Here is a 5,822-nt window from a genome sequence, read left to right on the forward strand (position 1 = left end):
ACCACTGACCAAACGTGGGGAAGTGGGATCGGTTGCGCCCGCTCCTCCCACTTCCCCGCATTAAGAGGGCTCAATCCACTCGTGAATTAACTGCATCAGGAAGGGCAACCGTCTGCGGCCGCCACATTAAATCCCCGCACGTGGGCCGAGGGCACGGAGTGATGGCCCCAATCCGCTGTCAAGTCCCGTCACACGCGTGGCCTGTCAGGCCTCTTCAGCTGCCATTTGCCACGTGGCATCCGTGCCGAAACCGAGGGGGCGCGTCCCTTCCCCTCCAAGATTTGGCGGACTCTTCGGTTTTCCCACCCGTGTCGGGATGCCGTGATCCGGCTTCCGCAAGCCGGCACACAGTGGGTGTTGCCGAACTCGACACTCAAGAGCTTCACCAACATTCGGCGTCTCCTCAGGGGGTGAAACTGCGAAGGCCCCCCTTCTTGAAGCCGGCGAGCCTTCACAGCTTCGGGGACTACTGTCGGGGGGATGAACCCTGGGTAGGCAACGGAACCCGGATCCTTTTCAAAACATCGGGGCCGGCTTCGCCCCTCAATCCAGCTCGCGCTTGGCCGGGTTCCTCGACCCGTCCAAGCCCCGCAATCCGGCCAGGCCCACTGGCGCATGTCGGCCGACCCCGCCAAGCCAAGACTTCCTGAACCCGGCCTCGGGCCAGCTCCCGTCCCATCCTAGGCATACGGCGGATCAAATCCCCATAAAGGAGACGAGCGTGGCTACAGTGGCCCACCAACTCCGCCGACTGGGGCGAGCATGGCAAAAGTGCCCCACCTACTTCGCTGACCAGGGCCCGCATGGCAACAGTGCGCCCCTCGTCTTGCTGACGCAAGCCGATGGCGGCCAGGCGACACAACACTATAGACGAGCCGGCCCAACACTCTGTGATGCACGGCAAGATGGAGAACAGTGTCCCCTGGCACACGGGGCCCGTGCCCGGAGAACCCGGCGTATCCTATTATCCGGCGGGCCCTGGCGACGGCTTCCCAGACGCTGACATCCTGGCCCCATCACCATGTAACTTTACCATCGTAGCCCTGGGGGGTTGACCTATAAACCCCCCAGGAGCGCTCCATGTACACGGCGAACACTCGAGATGATCCACCAGTAGAACACACATACACACAGGAGAAGGAGCAGCCTAAGCCTTGACCTGCCTTCCCCTTCCTCCCCCAAAATTGCTCTAGGAGCGACTCTGTACTGCTACACATTCCATTCATAAACCACTCTCTGCAGGACTAGGGGTGTTATCTCTCCGCCGACCTCGCCTCTGGAGCCCACCGGTGCTCTCGAGCCTGTCCCTCTCTTTAGCCTTCCTTTGGCATCTGTCGTGCGCCCGCCACGACAAATGTGCTTCAACGCTCTTTGGTGTTTGCAAGGCTTGCCGAAGGCGACTACCCGCCGATGAATATTAACATCAACGGCCACAACTACAACAAAGGATACTACTTAGCTGATGATATTTATCCTCAATGGACTACTATTTTGAAGACAATCTCCAACCCTGTAGGAAAGAAGAGGCGGAGATTTGCACAAGAGCAAGTGAGTGGTAGGAAGGATGTGGAGCATGCCTTTGGTGTTGTGCAAACTCGATGGGGAATCGTTCGGTATCCTGTTAGAACTTGGAGCACCAAGAAGTTGTGGGAGGTGATGACTACTTTTGTGATCATGCACAATTTGATCATAGAGGATGAACGCCCGGAACATATCTACGACCAAGGGATTCAGTTCCAAGGTGACAATGTTGTGCCTGAACATGGAAGAGCGGCAACATTTGAACAGTTCACATAATTTCATCGTCAAATGTGTGATTGGTAAACACACATTCAGTTGCAAGATGATTTGGTTGAGCATATGTGGGCTCAAGCTGGTAACCAATAGATATATCTTTTTAAATATGTATTTGAGATAATTTATTTTTATTTGGCTTGTAAACTACTCCCTTCGTTCGGAATTAGATGAACCGGATGTATTTTTTGCGAAATAGTCCTTCTATTTTTTCCGACCAATCCTGCGGTCCTCCGCTCCCGAAGATTAGGAGGAGCGCGGAGAAGATGACAAGTCAAGATTAGAAAGAGATTGTTAGGTTAATCATGATTCATGATCAAATTAGTACATGTTAATTTAGTGTGAATTTGTACGTCAGGTACTAGTTGTCTTAGGAAATTGTGAGTCCAAGTACTAGGTAGTGTTTGCTGTCCGTATGTGTAGCGTTTAGAGTCCAAAAGTAATACGTGCATACGTGTGGGTTTAGATTACATTGTCAGATCAGGATTGAGTTTGCGTGGATCTTGGCTGGACATGTATATATGTACACGGGCAGTCCATGGATATTGTAACGTGGTGAACAGAAAATAAAAAAAAGAAACAAATGGCAATGGTCCTTGGCTATCAGTTTTTCTTGTGGGTGTTCATCGTGCAATTTGATGTGACCGATCCTAAGGGTGAGTTACATCATTACCCTAGTCAAGGGTTGTGTGTGCCTGGTCTGTAACGTGCGATGTCCTTATCGTGTCTCCTGGCACCCCTATTTTCGCCAGTACCTAATACCATCGGGACCGTAGTAATTTACTCTTTTCGTCTACAACAATCGCCAATGTAACTGGAGGACCAAAACAACTAATCAACTGAAAATCATCAGGATTGTATACAAATTAGACATCAATATAATTTGCGTTCTCACATATTTATACCGGACCTTTTTACTTTGTGATAATTATCTAGTCGCTAAAGATATGTTCTCTGTATTGGTATATAACATTCAATATAATATATTGAATACTACAGTTTTAGGTATAATAATAAGAATGTACAATGTTGACACACTAATTTATATTACATAAATATTTATTATACCATTCCAATATTTATCATTACAAATATATTTTCTAGTGCTAAAATTTAACTATTATGTAGTGCACACATTTTTTATTTACTTCGGGATATTTAAAACACTCTATCATTGTAGTGGATTGCGTTGTAAATCACAACAAGGCAATATTTATCACATTGTGTTTATGTTTATATCTTTTCTTATATGATCATTACATATCTATAAAACTTGTTAGAGTCCTTTGAGTGTATGTATCTTGTAATTAAACTATCGGAGAATTCTTGAGTAAGAGACTATCGATTTTAGTTGTGAACAAAGCGATACTTCTAGATTGGATGAAATGTTAACTAGTAGTCTGTCCTTGAATCCACTATGTTCTGATCGTTATTATGTAGATTTTTACATTGATTGTCTCTAAAAAACAATGCAACCTGTATAAACCCTATACCTATTCCGGAGATACCAATTTACTTGGCCCCTCGTTACCTCACTCGACATCAATCCCATCGGAACGAACCTAACCAGCATGCTTTGTAAATTCACAAACTAATTCACAAAGTCGCATATTACACCAAATATTATAGAACCTTTTAAGCAAAAAGAGCACACTCTATTGATTAAGCGAGCAAAGTACATCTGATTATCAAAATGGCACAAAAATAAACAGCAGATCCATTATAGAAGTAAAATTCAAATCACGGTCAGCATAATTCGTTATCTTGAGCTTCAACTTTTAGATCTCAACGGTTCCACTTGACTTCCTTGAAGGTATTGCATAAGACCAAATTTGCACAAGGTTGACTTTCCTAGGTGGTTTTGAAAAGCCTTATAAGCATTCATCATTGTATATGGTTGTATGATATGTTTGAGCTATTCAAGTTTGGCTTGATTTGGCGTGGGTTTGAGATCTAACTTGAACCCTAAACGAGCTAAGCTCGATCCTCGAATCAAGCTCACGAGCTTACAAATCTCTAGCATGAATGGTTTCATAAGGCTTGTTTATATATACATCTATGTAATTTTGTCGAACTGGGATCTAGCTTACTCGATATTTATCAAACTCACTCTATTTTTCATACAAGTGAACATTATATTCTTTTAGTGTAGGCTCACTTGGCCGATCCAAGTTCGAGCCCATCCGAGATCTGGGATCTATCTTACTCGATATTTATCAAACTCGCTCTATTATTCATACAAGTGAACATTATATTGTTTCAGTGCAGGCTCACTTGGCCGATCCAAGTTGGAGCCCATCCGAGTATCATCGAGCTTACCGTGTTTATACATGAGTAAACATTAATTATATTTAGTTACCAATCTTTGTCGATTTGAGCTCCAAAACCAACTTAGGCTTATTGGAGCTTGTACCAAGCTCGAGCCTAACATGAAGCTCAAATACTAACCTAGGCTCACTCGACTTCAACCGAGCTAGAGCCAACGCTAACAAGATGTGCTCAAGCTCAATTAGTTTACAAACCCCCTAATTTGTGTGCCCCTAATTTGAATTCCCACATGACATGTTTCTTGTCGTGAAAGGCAGGATCTCAATCGTGCAACATAAGGAGAGCGAAGTTTATGTATAAGTGATCGAGCGAAAAATAAAATCCAAGTCCGGAAAGAAGGGAAAACCCTTATAACGAGGCACATCCAGCAAAAAAAAGAACATAAGCCAAAAAATGTTAGGTCATCACTTGTGCAAAAAAAACACCAATCTGTGTGAAGAGATTGCATTCCCGGAGAAAGTTGGCCCATGCGAACTGAGTAATGATGTGCTCCACTACACTCCATTGTAAAAGTCATCATGTAGGTTTTCATTTGTGTGCTCCTAATTTGAATTCCCAAGTAAAAAAATCTATCGTGGATGGCATGATATCTGTCATGCAATATAAGGGGGAATGAGTTTTATGTATAGGTAATCAAGGTCAAAATAAAATCCAAATCCGCAAAGAAGGGAAAACCCCTATGAAGGAAATATGCCCTAGGGGCAATAATAAAGTTATTATTTATTTCCTCATATCATGATAAATGTTTATTATTCATGCTATATTTGTATTAGCCGGAAACATAATACATGTGTGAATACATAGACAAACTTAAAGTCACTAGTATGCCTCTACTTGACTAGCTCATTAATCAAAGATGGTTATGTTTCCTAACCATAGACATGAGTTGTCATTTGATTAACGGGATCACATCATTAGGAGAATGATGTGATTGACTTGACCCATTCCGTTAGCTTAGCACTTGATCGTTTAGTATGTTGCTATTGCTTTCTTCATGACTTATACATGTTACTACAACTATGAGATTATGCAACTCCCGTTTACCGGAGGACCACTTTGTGTGCTACCAAACGTCACAACATAACTGGGTGATTATAAAGGAGCTCTACAGGTGTCTCCGAAGGTACATGTTGGGTTGACGTATTTCGAGGATTTGTCACTCCGATTGTCGGAGAGGTATCTCTGGGCCCTCTCGGTAATGCACATCACTATAAGCCTTGCAAGCAATGTAGCTAATGAGTTAGTTACAGAATGATGCATTATGTAATGAGTAAAGAGACTTGCCGGTAACAAGATTGAACTAGGTATTGAGATACCGACGATCAAATTTCGGGCAAGTAACATACCGATGACAAAGGGAACAACGTATGTCGTTATGCGGTTTGAATGATAAAAGATCTTCGTAGAATATGTAGGAGCCAATATGAGCATCCAGGTTCCTCTATTGGTTATTGATCGGAAACGGTTCTCGGTCATGTCTACATAGTTCTCGAACCCGTAGGGTCCGCACGCTTAAGGTTTCGATGACAGTTATATTATGAGTTTATGAATTTTGATGTACTGAAGTTTGCTCGGAATCCCGAATGTGATTACGGACATGACGAGGAGTCTCGAAATGGTCGAGACATGAAGACTGATATATTGGACGACTATATTCGCACACCGAAATAATTTCGGGGGTTATCGGATATATATCGGAG

Source organism: Triticum dicoccoides, chromosome 2B (assembly GCF_002162155.2).
Source record: "Triticum dicoccoides isolate Atlit2015 ecotype Zavitan chromosome 2B, WEW_v2.0, whole genome shotgun sequence".
In the NCBI taxonomy this organism is placed as follows: Eukaryota; Viridiplantae; Streptophyta; class Magnoliopsida; order Poales; family Poaceae; genus Triticum; species Triticum dicoccoides.